The 14,308-nt window shown below is 42.6% G+C and overlaps 24 non-coding genes across 24 annotated transcripts; all 24 read left to right on the forward strand.

Annotated features, from left to right (window-relative positions):
• The first annotated feature begins 739 nt into the window (after positions 1-739).
• TRNAG-UCC (transfer RNA glycine (anticodon UCC)) lies at positions 740-811 on the forward strand. Its single transcript has one exon. It is a non-coding gene; the product is annotated as a tRNA-Gly (tRNA).
• Positions 812-1,509: 698 nt separating this feature from the next.
• On the forward strand, positions 1,510-1,582 carry TRNAA-AGC (transfer RNA alanine (anticodon AGC)). Its single transcript has one exon. It is a non-coding gene; the product is annotated as a tRNA-Ala (tRNA).
• Positions 1,583-1,678: 96 nt separating this feature from the next.
• TRNAY-GUA (transfer RNA tyrosine (anticodon GUA)) lies at positions 1,679-1,764 on the forward strand. The gene is given in 2 exon segments: positions 1,679-1,715; positions 1,729-1,764. It is a non-coding gene; the product is annotated as a tRNA-Tyr (tRNA).
• A 773-nt stretch (positions 1,765-2,537) lies between these two features.
• On the forward strand, positions 2,538-2,609 carry TRNAG-UCC (transfer RNA glycine (anticodon UCC)). The gene has a single exon. It is a non-coding gene; the product is annotated as a tRNA-Gly (tRNA).
• Positions 2,610-3,303: 694 nt separating this feature from the next.
• On the forward strand, positions 3,304-3,376 carry TRNAA-AGC (transfer RNA alanine (anticodon AGC)). Its single transcript has one exon. It is a non-coding gene; the product is annotated as a tRNA-Ala (tRNA).
• A 96-nt stretch (positions 3,377-3,472) lies between these two features.
• On the forward strand, positions 3,473-3,558 carry TRNAY-GUA (transfer RNA tyrosine (anticodon GUA)). The gene is given in 2 exon segments: positions 3,473-3,509; positions 3,523-3,558. It is a non-coding gene; the product is annotated as a tRNA-Tyr (tRNA).
• Positions 3,559-4,312: 754 nt separating this feature from the next.
• Positions 4,313-4,384, forward strand: TRNAG-UCC (transfer RNA glycine (anticodon UCC)). Its single transcript has one exon. It is a non-coding gene; the product is annotated as a tRNA-Gly (tRNA).
• Positions 4,385-5,079: 695 nt separating this feature from the next.
• TRNAA-AGC (transfer RNA alanine (anticodon AGC)) lies at positions 5,080-5,152 on the forward strand. Its single transcript has one exon. It is a non-coding gene; the product is annotated as a tRNA-Ala (tRNA).
• Positions 5,153-5,248: 96 nt separating this feature from the next.
• On the forward strand, positions 5,249-5,334 carry TRNAY-GUA (transfer RNA tyrosine (anticodon GUA)). Its single transcript is given in 2 exon segments — positions 5,249-5,285; positions 5,299-5,334. It is a non-coding gene; the product is annotated as a tRNA-Tyr (tRNA).
• Positions 5,335-6,101: 767 nt separating this feature from the next.
• On the forward strand, positions 6,102-6,173 carry TRNAG-UCC (transfer RNA glycine (anticodon UCC)). Its single transcript has one exon. It is a non-coding gene; the product is annotated as a tRNA-Gly (tRNA).
• Positions 6,174-6,872: 699 nt separating this feature from the next.
• On the forward strand, positions 6,873-6,945 carry TRNAA-AGC (transfer RNA alanine (anticodon AGC)). The gene has a single exon. It is a non-coding gene; the product is annotated as a tRNA-Ala (tRNA).
• Positions 6,946-7,041: 96 nt separating this feature from the next.
• TRNAY-GUA (transfer RNA tyrosine (anticodon GUA)) lies at positions 7,042-7,127 on the forward strand. Its single transcript is given in 2 exon segments — positions 7,042-7,078; positions 7,092-7,127. It is a non-coding gene; the product is annotated as a tRNA-Tyr (tRNA).
• Positions 7,128-7,894: 767 nt separating this feature from the next.
• TRNAG-UCC (transfer RNA glycine (anticodon UCC)) lies at positions 7,895-7,966 on the forward strand. Its single transcript has one exon. It is a non-coding gene; the product is annotated as a tRNA-Gly (tRNA).
• A 698-nt stretch (positions 7,967-8,664) lies between these two features.
• Positions 8,665-8,737, forward strand: TRNAA-AGC (transfer RNA alanine (anticodon AGC)). The gene has a single exon. It is a non-coding gene; the product is annotated as a tRNA-Ala (tRNA).
• A 96-nt stretch (positions 8,738-8,833) lies between these two features.
• On the forward strand, positions 8,834-8,919 carry TRNAY-GUA (transfer RNA tyrosine (anticodon GUA)). Its single transcript is given in 2 exon segments — positions 8,834-8,870; positions 8,884-8,919. It is a non-coding gene; the product is annotated as a tRNA-Tyr (tRNA).
• A 754-nt stretch (positions 8,920-9,673) lies between these two features.
• On the forward strand, positions 9,674-9,745 carry TRNAG-UCC (transfer RNA glycine (anticodon UCC)). The gene has a single exon. It is a non-coding gene; the product is annotated as a tRNA-Gly (tRNA).
• A 689-nt stretch (positions 9,746-10,434) lies between these two features.
• On the forward strand, positions 10,435-10,507 carry TRNAA-AGC (transfer RNA alanine (anticodon AGC)). The gene has a single exon. It is a non-coding gene; the product is annotated as a tRNA-Ala (tRNA).
• A 96-nt stretch (positions 10,508-10,603) lies between these two features.
• TRNAY-GUA (transfer RNA tyrosine (anticodon GUA)) lies at positions 10,604-10,689 on the forward strand. Its single transcript is given in 2 exon segments — positions 10,604-10,640; positions 10,654-10,689. It is a non-coding gene; the product is annotated as a tRNA-Tyr (tRNA).
• A 754-nt stretch (positions 10,690-11,443) lies between these two features.
• Positions 11,444-11,515, forward strand: TRNAG-UCC (transfer RNA glycine (anticodon UCC)). The gene has a single exon. It is a non-coding gene; the product is annotated as a tRNA-Gly (tRNA).
• Positions 11,516-12,210: 695 nt separating this feature from the next.
• TRNAA-AGC (transfer RNA alanine (anticodon AGC)) lies at positions 12,211-12,283 on the forward strand. Its single transcript has one exon. It is a non-coding gene; the product is annotated as a tRNA-Ala (tRNA).
• A 96-nt stretch (positions 12,284-12,379) lies between these two features.
• Positions 12,380-12,465, forward strand: TRNAY-GUA (transfer RNA tyrosine (anticodon GUA)). Its single transcript is given in 2 exon segments — positions 12,380-12,416; positions 12,430-12,465. It is a non-coding gene; the product is annotated as a tRNA-Tyr (tRNA).
• A 754-nt stretch (positions 12,466-13,219) lies between these two features.
• TRNAG-UCC (transfer RNA glycine (anticodon UCC)) lies at positions 13,220-13,291 on the forward strand. The gene has a single exon. It is a non-coding gene; the product is annotated as a tRNA-Gly (tRNA).
• A 689-nt stretch (positions 13,292-13,980) lies between these two features.
• On the forward strand, positions 13,981-14,053 carry TRNAA-AGC (transfer RNA alanine (anticodon AGC)). The gene has a single exon. It is a non-coding gene; the product is annotated as a tRNA-Ala (tRNA).
• Positions 14,054-14,149: 96 nt separating this feature from the next.
• TRNAY-GUA (transfer RNA tyrosine (anticodon GUA)) lies at positions 14,150-14,235 on the forward strand. Its single transcript is given in 2 exon segments — positions 14,150-14,186; positions 14,200-14,235. It is a non-coding gene; the product is annotated as a tRNA-Tyr (tRNA).
• Positions 14,236-14,308: the final 73 nt, after the last annotated feature.

The following is a 14,308-nucleotide window of genomic DNA, read 5'->3' on the forward strand; positions in this document are numbered from 1 at the left end:
ATCTCATCCAGAAGGTTTTTCTCCAGTTTGTCTCGTGAATTCAAAACATCGTCAGCAAAATGGCTTTTACTTGAGGGAGATGCTTAGCACAAATGCAAAAACTTCTTCAACTGAAGCAAAAGGGTGCAACGTCCCTGGGTGGACTCGAACCACCAACCTTTCGGTTAACAGCCGAACGCGCTAACCGATTGCGCCACAGAGACATGATTTTCAACAAAAACAAACATTTGCAAAGCACCAAGAATAATTTAGTTGCCAACAGATAAGAAATGGCTGATAAATTACATGACATAGACCAGAAGGCAGGCAGTAATTAGACTTCAACTCTGAGCATCCTCCACCATAAGCAGAGTGGCGCAGCGGAAGCGTGCTGGGCCCATAACCCAGAGGTCGATGGATCGAAACCATCCTCTGCTAAACGGTTGTGTTTTATACTCTTCATCATTACATTTCATCTAAATGCCCCTGTCTACAGCAAACCCTTTTGGCTCAAAAAAACACTGGTTAAAACCCTGAATCCCAGTTCAACTCATGCCGCTAAAGGACCAGAAGGCCTTTACGACGTCTCAAAATTTTCTATAAACAAACCATAAAAGGTCAATGGTTCTCCTTGGGATTGTGCTACATCACAACTTTTTTCACTCTCCCCCAGTTTGATTCTCCATGTACTTAGAAAGGATTTGCTAGAACGTTTACTGTTATTGCAGAAAATGTAAAAAAAAAATGCGCGCTTACGTAAGCGTTGGTGGTATAGTGGTGAGCATAGCTGCCTTCCAAGCAGTTGACCCGGGTTCGATTCCCGGCCAACGCATGGCTTGCTTTTTCACCATTGGTGTTGCGTTTATTCTCTTTTAATGTTTTGTGTTCAAGCTCATGCTCTACTCTCTTCTTACAGTTTAGCAACCACAAAAAGGAGAAAAAAACGAAGAGAAGCGTTCTTAGCTTTTTCAACACTTCATCTAAACCATTTGCTGCTCATCAGTTATTGTTTGAAACTTAGTAGGGTTAGTCCGCAATACAAAAGCAATGCCAAGGTAAACATTGGTATTGTGCTGGTTGGTGTAGCTTCTGTCAAAAGCAAACGCGTTTTGGCTCAAAAATTACTGGTCAAAACCCTGAATCCTGGATCAACTTGTGCCAAAGGACCAGAAGGCCTTCACGACCTCTCAGCAGTTTCTATAAACAAACAAAGCCATAAAAGGTCAATGGTTCTCTTTTGGGATTGTGCTACATCGCAACTTTTTTCTTCAAACTATGCAAGTTTTTTTCACTGTCCCCAATTTGATTCTCCATGTACATAGAAAGGGGTTGCTAGAAAGTTGCCCAACTGTATTTGTAGGGCACCAATCACGTTGTAGACTCCTTAAATGTTCTTCCAGTATGCAAAAATGGAATCCACACTTAAAAAAAAAAAAAAAAAAAAAAAAAAAGCTTGCACTGGCATGTGTGATTGTATATGAAAATTGTGACCTGGTGTGACGTGAAACTGACGATATGTTTGCCAGGTTTGGGGGATTAGCTCAAGTGGTAGAGCGCTCGCTTAGCATGCGAGAGGTAGCGGGATCGATGCCCGCATTCTCCAATACTACCGCTGAATTCCTTTTTCGCTGGGTTGAATGAATCATTTTTACCACCTGCTCGTGGCACCCATGGCCAAACCTAGTGGGCTTTCAACAATCCTTCGATAGCTCAGCTGGTAGAGCGGAGGACTGTAGCTCTAAATTAGCAATCCTTAGGTCGCTGGTTCAATTCCGGCTCGAAGGAAGTTTTGTTTATCCTATCTCATCCAGAAGGTTTTTCTCCAGTTTGTCTCGTGAATTCAAAACATCGTCAGCAAAATGGCTTTTACTTGAGGGAGATGCTTTTACTTGAGGGAGATGCTTAGCACAAATGCAAAAACTTCTTCAACTGAAGCAAAAGGGTGCAACGTCCCTGGGTGGACTCGAACCACCAACCTTTCGGTTAACAGCCGAACGCGCTAACCGATTGCACCACAGAGACATGATTTTCAACAAAAACAAACATTTGCAAAGCACCAAGAATAATTTAGTTGCCAACACATAAGAAATGGCTGATAAATTACATGACATAGACCAGAAGGCAGGCAGTAATTAGACTTCAACTCTGAGCATCCTCCACCATAAGCAGAGTGGCGCAGCGGAAGCGTGCTGGGCCCATAACCCAGAGGTCGATGGATCGAAACCATCCTCTGCTAAACGGTTGTGTTTTATACTCTTCATCATTACATTTCATCTAAATGCCCCTGTCTACAGCAAACCCTTTTGGCTCAAAAAAACACTGGTTAAAACCCTGAATCCCAGTTCAACTCATGCCGCTAAAGGACCAGAAGGCCTTTACGACGTCTCAAAATTTTCTATAAACAAACCATAAAAGGTCAATGGTTCTCCTTGGGATTGTGCTACATCACAACTTTTTTCACTCTCCCCCAGTTTGATTCTCCATGTACTTAGAAAGGATTTGCTAGAACGTTTACTGTTATTGCAGAAAATGTAAAAAAAAAATGCGCGCTTACGTAAGCGTTGGTGGTATAGTGGTGAGCATAGCTGCCTTCCAAGCAGTTGACCCGGGTTCGATTCCCGGCCAACGCATGGCTTGCTTTTTCACCATTGGTGTTGCGTTTATTCTCTTTTAATGTTTTGTGTTCAAGCTCATGCTCTACTCTCTTCTTACAGTTTAGCAACCACAAAAAGGAGAAAAAAACGAAGAGAAGCGTTCTTAGCTTTTTCAACACTTCATCTAAACCATTTGCTGCTCATCAGTTATTGTTTGAAACTTAGTAGGGTTAGTCCGCAATACAAAAGCAATGCCAAGGTAAACATTGGTATTGTGCTGGTTGGTGTAGCTTCTGTCAAAAGCAAACGCGTTTTGGCTCAAAAATTACTGGTCAAAACCCTGAATCCTGGATCAACTTGTGCCAAAGGACCAGAAGGCCTTCACGACCTCTCAGCAGTTTCTATAAACAAACAAAGCCATAAAAGGTCAATGGTTCTCTTTTGGGATTGTGCTACATCGCAACTTTTTTCTTCAAACTATGCAAGTTTTTTTCACTGTCCCCAATTTGATTCTCCATGTACATAGAAAGGGGTTGCTAGAAAGTTGCCCAACTGTATTTGTAGGGCACCAATCACGTTGTAGACTCCTTAAATGTTCTTCCAGTATGCAAAAATGGAATCCACACTTAAAAAAAAAAAAAAAAAAAAAAAGCTTGCACTGGCATGTGTGATTGTATATGAAAATTGTGACCTGGTGTGACGTGAAACTGACGATATGTTTGCCAGGTTTGGGGGATTAGCTCAAGTGGTAGAGCGCTCGCTTAGCATGCGAGAGGTAGCGGGATCGATGCCCGCATTCTCCAATACTACCGCTGAATTCCTTTTTCGCTGGGTTGAATGAATCATTTTTACCACCTGCTCGTGGCACCCATGGCCAAACCTAGTGGACTTTCAACAATCCTTCGATAGCTCAGCTGGTAGAGCGGAGGACTGTAGCTCTAAATTAGCAATCCTTAGGTCGCTGGTTCAATTCCGGCTCGAAGGAAGTTTTGTTTATCCTATCTCATCCAGAAGGTTTTTCTCCAGTTTGTCTCGTGAATTCAAAACATCGTCAGCAAAATGGCTTTTACTTGAGGGAGATGCTTAGCACAAATGCAAAAACTTCTTCAACTGAAGCAAAAGGGTGCAACGTCCCTGGGTGGACTCGAACCACCAACCTTTCGGTTAACAGCCAAACGCGCTAACCGATTGCGCCACAGAGACATGATTTTCAACAAAAACAAACATTTGCAAAGCACCAAGAATAATTTAGTTGCCAACAGATAAGAAATGGCTGATAAATTACATGACATAGACCAGAAGGCAGGCAGTAATTAGACTTCAACTCTGAGCATCCTCCACCATAAGCAGAGTGGCGCAGCGGAAGCGTGCTGGGCCCATAACCCAGAGGTCGATGGATCGAAACCATCCTCTGCTAAACGGTTGTGTTTTATACTCTTCATCATTACATTTCATCTAAATGCCCCTGTCTACAGCAAACCCTTTTGGCTCAAAAAAACACTGGTTAAAACCCTGAATCCCAGTTCAACTCGTGCCGCTAAAGGACCAGAAGGCCTTTACGACGTCTCAAAATTTTCTATAAACAAACCATAAAAGGTCAATGGTTCTCCTTGGGATTGTGCTACATCACAACTTTTTTCACTCTCCCCCAGTTTGATTCTCCATGTACTTAGAAAGGATTTGCTAGAACGTTTACTGTTATTGCAGAAAATGTAAAAAAAAAATGCGCGCTTACGTAAGCGTTGGTGGTATAGTGGTGAGCATAGCTGCCTTCCAAGCAGTTGACCCGGGTTCGATTCCCGGCCAACGCATGGCTTGCTTTTTCACCATTGGTGTTGCGTTTATTCTCTTTTAATGTTTTGTGTTCAAGCTCATGCTCTACTCTCTTCTTACAGTTTAGCAACCACAAAAAGGAGAAAAAAACGAAGAGAAGCGTTCTTAGCTTTTTCAACACTTCATCTAAACCATTTGCTGCTCATCAGTTATTGTTTGAAACTTAGTAGGGTTAGTCCGCAATACAAAAGCAATGCCAAGGTAAACATTGGTATTGTGCTGGTTGGTGTAGCTTCTGTCAAAAGCAAACGCGTTTTGGCTCAAAAATTACTGGTCAAAACCCTGAATCCTGGATCAACTTGTGCCAAAGGACCAGAAGGCCTTCACGACCTCTCAGCAGTTTCTATAAACAAACAAAGCCATAAAAGGTCAATGGTTCTCTTTTGGGATTGTGCTACATCGCAACTTTTTTCTTCAAACTATGCAAGTTTTTTTCACTGTCCCCAATTTGATTCTCCATGTACATAGAAAGGGGTTGCTAGAAAGTTGCCCAACTGTATTTGTAGGGCACCAATCACGTTGTAGACTCCTTAAATGTTCTTCCAGTATGCAAAAATGGAATCCACACTTTAAAAAAAAAAAAAAAAAAAAAAAGCTTGCACTGGCATGTGTGATTGTATATGAAAATTGTGACCTGGTGTGACGTGAAACTGACGATATGTTTGCCAGGTTTGGGGGATTAGCTCAAGTGGTAGAGCGCTCGCTTAGCATGCGAGAGGTAGCGGGATCGATGCCCGCATTCTCCAATACTACCGCTGAATTCCTTTTTCGCTGGGTTGAATGAATCATTTTTACCACCTGCTCGTGGCACCCATGGCCAAACCTAGTGGGCTTTCAACAATCCTTCGATAGCTCAGCTGGTAGAGCGGAGGACTGTAGCTCTAAATTAGCAATCCTTAGGTCGCTGGTTCAATTCCGGCTCGAAGGAAGTTTTGTTTATCCTATCTCATCCAGAAGGTTTTTCTCCAGTTTGTCTCGTGAATTCAAAACATCGTCAGCAAAATGGCTTTTACTTGAGGGAGATGCTTAGCACAAATGCAAAAACTTCTTCAACTGTAGCTTACTACTGAAGCAAAAGGGTGCAACGTCCCTGGGTGGACTCGAACCACCAACCTTTCGGTTAACAGCCGAACGCGCTAACCGATTGCGCCACAGAGACATGATTTTCAACAAAAACAAACATTTGCAAAGCACCAAGAATAATTTAGTTGCCAACAGATAAGAAATGGCTGATAAATTACATGACATAGACCAGAAGGCAGGCAGTAATTAGACTTCAACTCTGAGCATCCTCCACCATAAGCAGAGTGGCGCAGCGGAAGCGTGCTGGGCCCATAACCCAGAGGTCGATGGATCGAAACCATCCTCTGCTAAACGGTTGTGTTTTATACTCTTCATCATTACATTTCATCTAAATGCCCCTGTCTACAGCAAACCCTTTTGGCTCAAAAAAACACTGGTTAAAACCCTGAATCCCAGTTCAACTCGTGCCGCTAAAGGACCAGAAGGCCTTTACGACGTCTCAAAATTTTCTATAAACAAACCATAAAAGGTCAATGGTTCTCCTTGGGATTGTGCTACATCACAACTTTTTTCACTCTCCCCCAGTTTGATTCTCCATGTACTTAGAAAGGATTTGCTAGAACGTTTACTGTTATTGCAGAAAATGTAAAAAAAAAATGCGCGCTTACGTAAGCGTTGGTGGTATAGTGGTGAGCATAGCTGCCTTCCAAGCAGTTGACCCGGGTTCGATTCCCGGCCAACGCATGGCTTGCTTTTTCACCATTGGTGTTGCGTTTATTCTCTTTTAATGTTCTCTTTTGTGTTCAAGCTCATGCTCTACTCTCTTCTTACAGTTTAGCAACCACAAAAAGGAGAAAAAAACGAAGAGAAGCGTTCTTAGCTTTTTCAACACTTCATCTAAACCATTTGCTGCTCATCAGTTATTGTTTGAAACTTAGTAGGGTTAGTCCGCAATACAAAAGCAATGCCAAGGTAAACATTGGTATTGTGCTGGTTGGTGTAGCTTCTGTCAAAAGCAAACGCGTTTTGGCTCAAAAATTACTGGTCAAAACCCTGAATCCTGGATCAACTTGTGCCAAAGGACCAGAAGGCCTTCACGACCTCTCAGCAGTTTCTATAAACAAACAAAGCCATAAAAGGTCAATGGTTCTCTTTTGGGATTGTGCTACATCGCAACTTTTTTCTTCAAACTATGCAAGTTTTTTTCACTGTCCCCAATTTGATTCTCCATGTACATAGAAAGGGGTTGCTAGAAAGTTGCCCAACTGTATTTGTAGGGCACCAATCACGTTGTAGACTCCTTAAATGTTCTTCCAGTATGCAAAAATGGAATCCACACTTAAAAAAAAAAAAAAAAAAAAAAAGCTTGCACTGGCATGTGTGATTGTATATGAAAAGTGTGACCTGGTGTGACGTGAAACTGACGATATGTTTGCCAGGTTTGGGGGATTAGCTCAAGTGGTAGAGCGCTCGCTTAGCATGCGAGAGGTAGCGGGATCGATGCCCGCATTCTCCAATACTACCGCTGAATTCCTTTTTCGCTGGGTTGAATGAATCATTTTTACCACCTGCTCGTGGCACCCATGGCCAAACCTAGTGGGCTTTCAACAATCCTTCGATAGCTCAGCTGGTAGAGCGGAGGACTGTAGCTCTAAATTAGCAATCCTTAGGTCGCTGGTTCAATTCCGGCTCGAAGGAAGTTTTGTTTATCCTATCTCATCCAGAAGGTTTTTCTCCAGTTTGTCTCGTGAATTCAAAACATCGTCAGCAAAATGGCTTTTACTTGAGGGAGATGCTTAGCACAAATGCAAAAACTTCTTCAACTGTAGCTTACTACTGAAGCAAAAGGGTGCAACGTCCCTGGGTGGACTCGAACCACCAACCTTTCGGTTAACAGCCGAACGCGCTAACCGATTGCGCCACAGAGACATGATTTTCAACAAAAACAAACATTTGCAAAGCACCAAGAATAATTTAGTTGCCAACAGATAAGAAATGGCTGATAAATTACATGACATAGACCAGAAGGCAGGCAGTAATTAGACTTCAACTCTGAGCATCCTCCACCATAAGCAGAGTGGCGCAGCGGAAGCGTGCTGGGCCCATAACCCAGAGGTCGATGGATCGAAACCATCCTCTGCTAAACGGTTGTGTTTTATACTCTTCATCATTACATTTCCTCTAAATGCCCCTGTCTACAGCAAACCCTTTTGGCTCAAAAAAACACTGGTTAAAACCCTGAATCCCAGTTCAACTCGTGCCGCTAAAGGACCAGAAGGCCTTTACGACGTCTCAAAATTTTCTATAAACAAACCATAAAAGGTCAATGGTTCTCCTTGGGATTGTGCTACATCACAACTTTTTTCACTCTCCCCCAGTTTGATTCTCCATGTACTTAGAAAGGATTTGCTAGAACGTTTACTGTTATTGCAGAAAATGTAAAAAAAAAATGCGCGCTTACGTAAGCGTTGGTGGTATAGTGGTGAGCATAGCTGCCTTCCAAGCAGTTGACCCGGGTTCGATTCCCGGCCAACGCATGGCTTGCTTTTTCACCATTGGTGTTGCGTTTATTCTCTTTTAATGTTTTGTGTTCAAGCTCATGCTCTACTCTCTTCTTACAGTTTAGCAACCACAAAAAGGAGAAAAAAACGAAGAGAAGCGTTCTTAGCTTTTTCAACACTTCATCTAAACCATTTGCTGCTCATCAGTTATTGTTTGAAACTTAGTAGGGTTAGTCCGCAATACAAAAGCAATGCCAAGGTAAACATTGGTATTGTGCTGGTTGGTGTAGCTTCTGTCAAAAGCAAACGCGTTTTGGCTCAAAAATTACTGGTCAAAACCCTGAATCCTGGATCAACTTGTGCCAAAGGACCAGAAGGCCTTCACGACCTCTCAGCAGTTTCTATAAACAAACAAAGCCATAAAAGGTCAATGGTTCTCTTTTGGGATTGTGCTACATCGCAACTTTTTTCTTCAAACTATGCAAGTTTTTTTCACTGTCCCCAATTTGATTCTCCATGTACATAGAAAGGGGTTGCTAGAAAGTTGCCCAACTGTATTTGTAGGGCACCAATCACGTTGTAGACTCCTTAAATGTTCTTCCAGTATGCAAAAATGGAATCCACACTTAAAAAAAAAAAAAAAAAAAAAAAAAAAGCTTGCACTGGCATGTGTGATTGTATATGAAAATTGTGACCTGGTGTGACGTGAAACTGACGATATGTTTGCCAGGTTTGGGGGATTAGCTCAAGTGGTAGAGCGCTCGCTTAGCATGCGAGAGGTAGCGGGATCGATGCCCGCATTCTCCAATACTACCGCTGAATTCCTTTTTCGCTGGGTTGAATGAATCATTTTTACCACCTGCTCGTGGCACCCATGGCCAAACCTAGTGGGCTTTCAACAATCCTTCGATAGCTCAGCTGGTAGAGCGGAGGACTGTAGCTCTAAATTAGCAATCCTTAGGTCGCTGGTTCAATTCCGGCTCGAAGGAAGTTTTGTTTATCCTATCTCATCCAGAAGGTTTTTCTCCAGTTTGTCTCGTGAATTCAAAACATCGTCAGCAAAATGGCTTTTACTTGAGGGAGATGCTTAGCACAAATGCAAAAACTTCTTCAACTGAAGCAAAAGGGTGCAACGTCCCTGGGTGGACTCGAACCACCAACCTTTCGGTTAACAGCCGAACGCGCTAACCGATTGCGCCACAGAGACATGATTTTCAACAAAAACAAACATTTGCAAAGCACCAAGAATAATTTAGTTGCCAACAGATAAGAAATGGCTGATAAATTACATGACATAGACCAGAAGGCAGGCAGTAATTAGACTTCAACTCTGAGCATCCTCCACCATAAGCAGAGTGGCGCAGCGGAAGCGTGCTGGGCCCATAACCCAGAGGTCGATGGATTGAAACCATCCTCTGCTAAACGGTTGTGTTTTATACTCTTCATCATTACATTTCATCTAAATGCCCCTGTCTACAGCAAACCCTTTTGGCTCAAAAAAACACTGGTTAAAACCCTGAATCCCAGTTCAACTCATGCCGCTAAAGGACCAGAAGGCCTTTACGACGTCTCAAAATTTTCTATAAACAAACCATAAAAGGTCAATGGTTCTCCTTGGGATTGTGCTACATCACAACTTTTTTCACTCTCCCCCAGTTTGATTCTCCATGTACTTAGAAAGGATTTGCTAGAACGTTTACTGTTATTGCAGAAAATGTAAAAAAAAAATGCGCGCTTACGTAAGCGTTGGTGGTATAGTGGTGAGCATAGCTGCCTTCCAAGCAGTTGACCCGGGTTCGATTCCCGGCCAACGCATGGCTTGCTTTTTCACCATTGGTGTTGCGTTTATTCTCTTTTAATGTTTTGTGTTCAAGCTCATGCTCTACTCTCTTCTTACAGTTTAGCAACCACAAAAAGGAGAAAAAAACGAAGAGAAGCGTTCTTAGCTTTTTCAACACTTCATCTAAACCATTTGCTGCTCATCAGTTATTGTTTGAAACTTAGTAGGGTTAGTCCGCAATACAAAAGCAATGCCAAGGTAAACATTGGTATTGTGCTGGTTGGTGTAGCTTCTGTCAAAAGCAAACGCGTTTTGGCTCAAAAATTACTGGTCAAAACCCTGAATCCTGGATCAACTTGTGCCAAAGGACCAGAAGGCCTTCACGACCTCTCAGCAGTTTCTATAAACAAACAAAGCCATAAAAGGTCAATGGTTCTCTTTTGGGATTGTGCTACATCGCAACTTTTTTCTTCAAACTATGCAAGTTTTTTTCACTGTCCCCAATTTGATTCTCCATGTACATAGAAAGGGGTTGCTAGAAAGTTGCCCAACTGTATTTGTAGGGCACCAATCACGTTGTAGACTCCTTAAATGTTCTTCCAGTATGCAAAAATGGAATCCACACTTAAAAAAAAAAAAAAAAAAGCTTGCACTGGCATGTGTGATTGTATATGAAAATTGTGACCTGGTGTGACGTGAAACTGACGATATGTTTGCCAGGTTTGGGGGATTAGCTCAAGTGGTAGAGCGCTCGCTTAGCATGCGAGAGGTAGCGGGATCGATGCCCGCATTCTCCAATACTACCGCTGAATTCCTTTTTCGCTGGGTTGAATGAATCATTTTTACCACCTGCTCGTGGCACCCATGGCCAAACCTAGTGGGCTTTCAACAATCCTTCGATAGCTCAGCTGGTAGAGCGGAGGACTGTAGCTCTAAATTAGCAATCCTTAGGTCGCTGGTTCAATTCCGGCTCGAAGGAAGTTTTGTTTATCCTATCTCATCCAGAAGGTTTTTCTCCAGTTTGTCTCGTGAATTCAAAACATCGTCAGCAAAATGGCTTTTACTTGAGGGAGATGCTTAGCACAAATGCAAAAACTTCTTCAACTGAAGCAAAAGGGTGCAACGTCCCTGGGTGGACTCGAACCACCAACCTTTCGGTTAACAGCCGAACGCGCTAACCGATTGCGCCACAGAGACATGATTTTCAACAAAAACAAACATTTGCAAAGCACCAAGAATAATTTAGTTGCCAACAGATAAGAAATGGCTGATAAATTACATGACATAGACCAGAAGGCAGGCAGTAATTAGACTTCAACTCTGAGCATCCTCCACCATAAGCAGAGTGGCGCAGCGGAAGCGTGCTGGGCCCATAACCCAGAGGTCGATGGATCGAAACCATCCTCTGCTAAACGGTTGTGTTTTATACTCTTCATCATTACATTTCATCTAAATGCCCCTGTCTACAGCAAACCCTTTTGGCTCAAAAAAACACTGGTTAAAACCCTGAATCCCAGTTCAACTCATGCCGCTAAAGGACCAGAAGGCCTTTACGACGTCTCAAAATTTTCTATAAACAAACCATAAAAGGTCAATGGTTCTCCTTGGGATTGTGCTACATCACAACTTTTTTCACTCTCCCCCAGTTTGATTCTCCATGTACTTAGAAAGGATTTGCTAGAACGTTTACTGTTATTGCAGAAAATGTAAAAAAAAAATGCGCGCTTACGTAAGCGTTGGTGGTATAGTGGTGAGCATAGCTGCCTTCCAAGCAGTTGACCCGGGTTCGATTCCCGGCCAACGCATGGCTTGCTTTTTCACCATTGGTGTTGCGTTTATTCTCTTTTAATGTTTTGTGTTCAAGCTCATGCTCTACTCTCTTCTTACAGTTTAGCAACCACAAAAAGGAGAAAAAAACGAAGAGAAGCGTTCTTAGCTTTTTCAACACTTCATCTAAACCATTTGCTGCTCATCAGTTATTGTTTGAAACTTAGTAGGGTTAGTCCGCAATACAAAAGCAATGCCAAGGTAAACATTGGTATTGTGCTGGTTGGTGTAGCTTCTGTCAAAAGCAAACGCGTTTTGGCTCAAAAATTACTGGTCAAAACCCTGAATCCTGGATCAACTTGTGCCAAAGGACCAGAAGGCCTTCACGACCTCTCAGCAGTTTCTATAAACAAACAAAGCCATAAAAGGTCAATGGTTCTCTTTTGGGATTGTGCTACATCGCAACTTTTTTCTTCAAACTATGCAAGTTTTTTTCACTGTCCCCAATTTGATTCTCCATGTACATAGAAAGGGGTTGCTAGAAAGTTGCCCAACTGTATTTGTAGGGCACCAATCACGTTGTAGACTCCTTAAATGTTCTTCCAGTATGCAAAAATGGAATCCACACTTAAAAAAAAAAAAAAAAAAAAAAAAGCTTGCACTGGCATGTGTGATTGTATATGAAAATTGTGACCTGGTGTGACGTGAAACTGACGATATGTTTGCCAGGTTTGGGGGATTAGCTCAAGTGGTAGAGCGCTCGCTTAGCATGCGAGAGGTAGCGGGATCGATACCCGCATTCTCCAATACTACCGCTGAATTCCTTTTTCGCTGGGTTGAATGAATCATTTTTACCACCTGCTCGTGGCACCCATGGCCAAACCTAGTGGGCTTTCAACAATCCTTCGATAGCTCAGCTGGTAGAGCGGAGGACTGTAGCTCTAAATTAGCAATCCTTAGGTCGCTGGTTCAATTCCGGCTCGAAGGAAGTTTTGTTTATCCTATCTCATCCAGAAGGTTTTTCTCCAGTTTGTCTCGTGAATTCAAAACATCGTCAGCAAAATGGCTTTTACTTGAGGGAGATGCTTAGCACAAATGCAAAAACTTCTTCAACTGAAGCAAAAGGGTGCAACGTCCCTGGGTGGACTCGAACCACCAACCTTTCGGTTAACAGCCGAACGCGCTAACCGATTGCGCCACAGAGACATGATTTTCAACAAAAACAAACATTTGCAAAGCACCAAGAATAATTTAGTTGCCAACAGATAAGAAATGGCTGATAAATTACATGACATAGACCAGAAGGCAGGCAGTAATTAGACTTCAACTCTGAGCATCCTCCACCATAAGCAGAGTGGCGCAGCGGAAGCGTGCTGGGCCCATAACCCAGAGGTCGATGGATTGAAACCATCCTCTGCTAAACGGTTGTGTTTTATACTCTTCATCATTACATTTCATCTAAATGCCCCTGTCTACAGCAAACCCTTTTGGCTCAAAAAAACACTGGTTAAAACCCTGAATCCCAGTTCAACTCATGCCGCTAAAGGACCAGAAGGCCTTTACGACGTCTCAAAATTTTCTATAAACAAACCATAAAAGGTCAATGGTTCTCCTTGGGATTGTGCTACATCACAACTTTTTTCACTCTCCCCCAGTTTGATTCTCCATGTACTTAGAAAGGATTTGCTAGAACGTTTACTGTTATTGCAGAAAATGTAAAAAAAAAATGCGCGCTTACGTAAGCGTTGGTGGTATAGTGGTGAGCATAGCTGCCTTCCAAGCAGTTGACCCGGGTTCGATTCCCGGCCAACGCATGGCTTGCTTTTTCACCATTGGTGTTGCGTTTATTCTCTTTTAATGTTTTGTGTTCAAGCTCATGCTCTACTCTCTTCTTACAGTTTAGCAACCACAAAAAGGAGAAAAAAACGAAGAGAAGCGTTCTTAGCTTTTTCAACACTTCATCTAAACCATTTGCTGCTCATCAGTTATTGTTTGAAACTTAGTAGGGTTAGTCCGCAATACAAAAGCAATGCCAAGGTAAACATTGGTATTGTGCTGGTTGGTGTAGCTTCTGTCAAAAGCAAACGCGTTTTGGCTCAAAAATTACTGGTCAAAACCCTGAATCCTGGATCAACTTGTGCCAAAGGACCAGAAGGCCTTCACGACCTCTCAGCAGTTTCTATAAACAAACAAAGCCATAAAAGGTCAATGGTTCTCTTTTGGGATTGTGCTACATCGCAACTTTTTTCTTCAAACTATGCAAGTTTTTTTCACTGTCCCCAATTTGATTCTCCATGTACATAGAAAGGGGTTGCTAGAAAGTTGCCCAACTGTATTTGTAGGGCACCAATCACGTTGTAGACTCCTTAAATGTTCTTCCAGTATGCAAAAATGGAATCCACACTTAAAAAAAAAAAAAAAAAAGCTTGCACTGGCATGTGTGATTGTATATGAAAATTGTGACCTGGTGTGACGTGAAACTGACGATATGTTTGCCAGGTTTGGGGGATTAGCTCAAGTGGTAGAGCGCTCGCTTAGCATGCGAGAGGTAGCGGGATCGATGCCCGCATTCTCCAATACTACCGCTGAATTCCTTTTTCGCTGGGTTGAATGAATCATTTTTACCACCTGCTCGTGGCACCCATGGCCAAACCTAGTGGGCTTTCAACAATCCTTCGATAGCTCAGCTGGTAGAGCGGAGGACTGTAGCTCTAAATTAGCAATCCTTAGGTCGCTGGTTCAATTCCGGCTCGAAGGAAGTTTTGTTTATCCTATCTCATCCAGAAGGTTTTTCTCCAGTTTGTCTCGTGAATTCAAAACATCGTCAGCAA

This window comes from Ranitomeya imitator, chromosome 5 (assembly GCF_032444005.1).
Source record: "Ranitomeya imitator isolate aRanImi1 chromosome 5, aRanImi1.pri, whole genome shotgun sequence".
NCBI classification, from domain to species: Eukaryota; Metazoa; Chordata; class Amphibia; order Anura; family Dendrobatidae; genus Ranitomeya; species Ranitomeya imitator.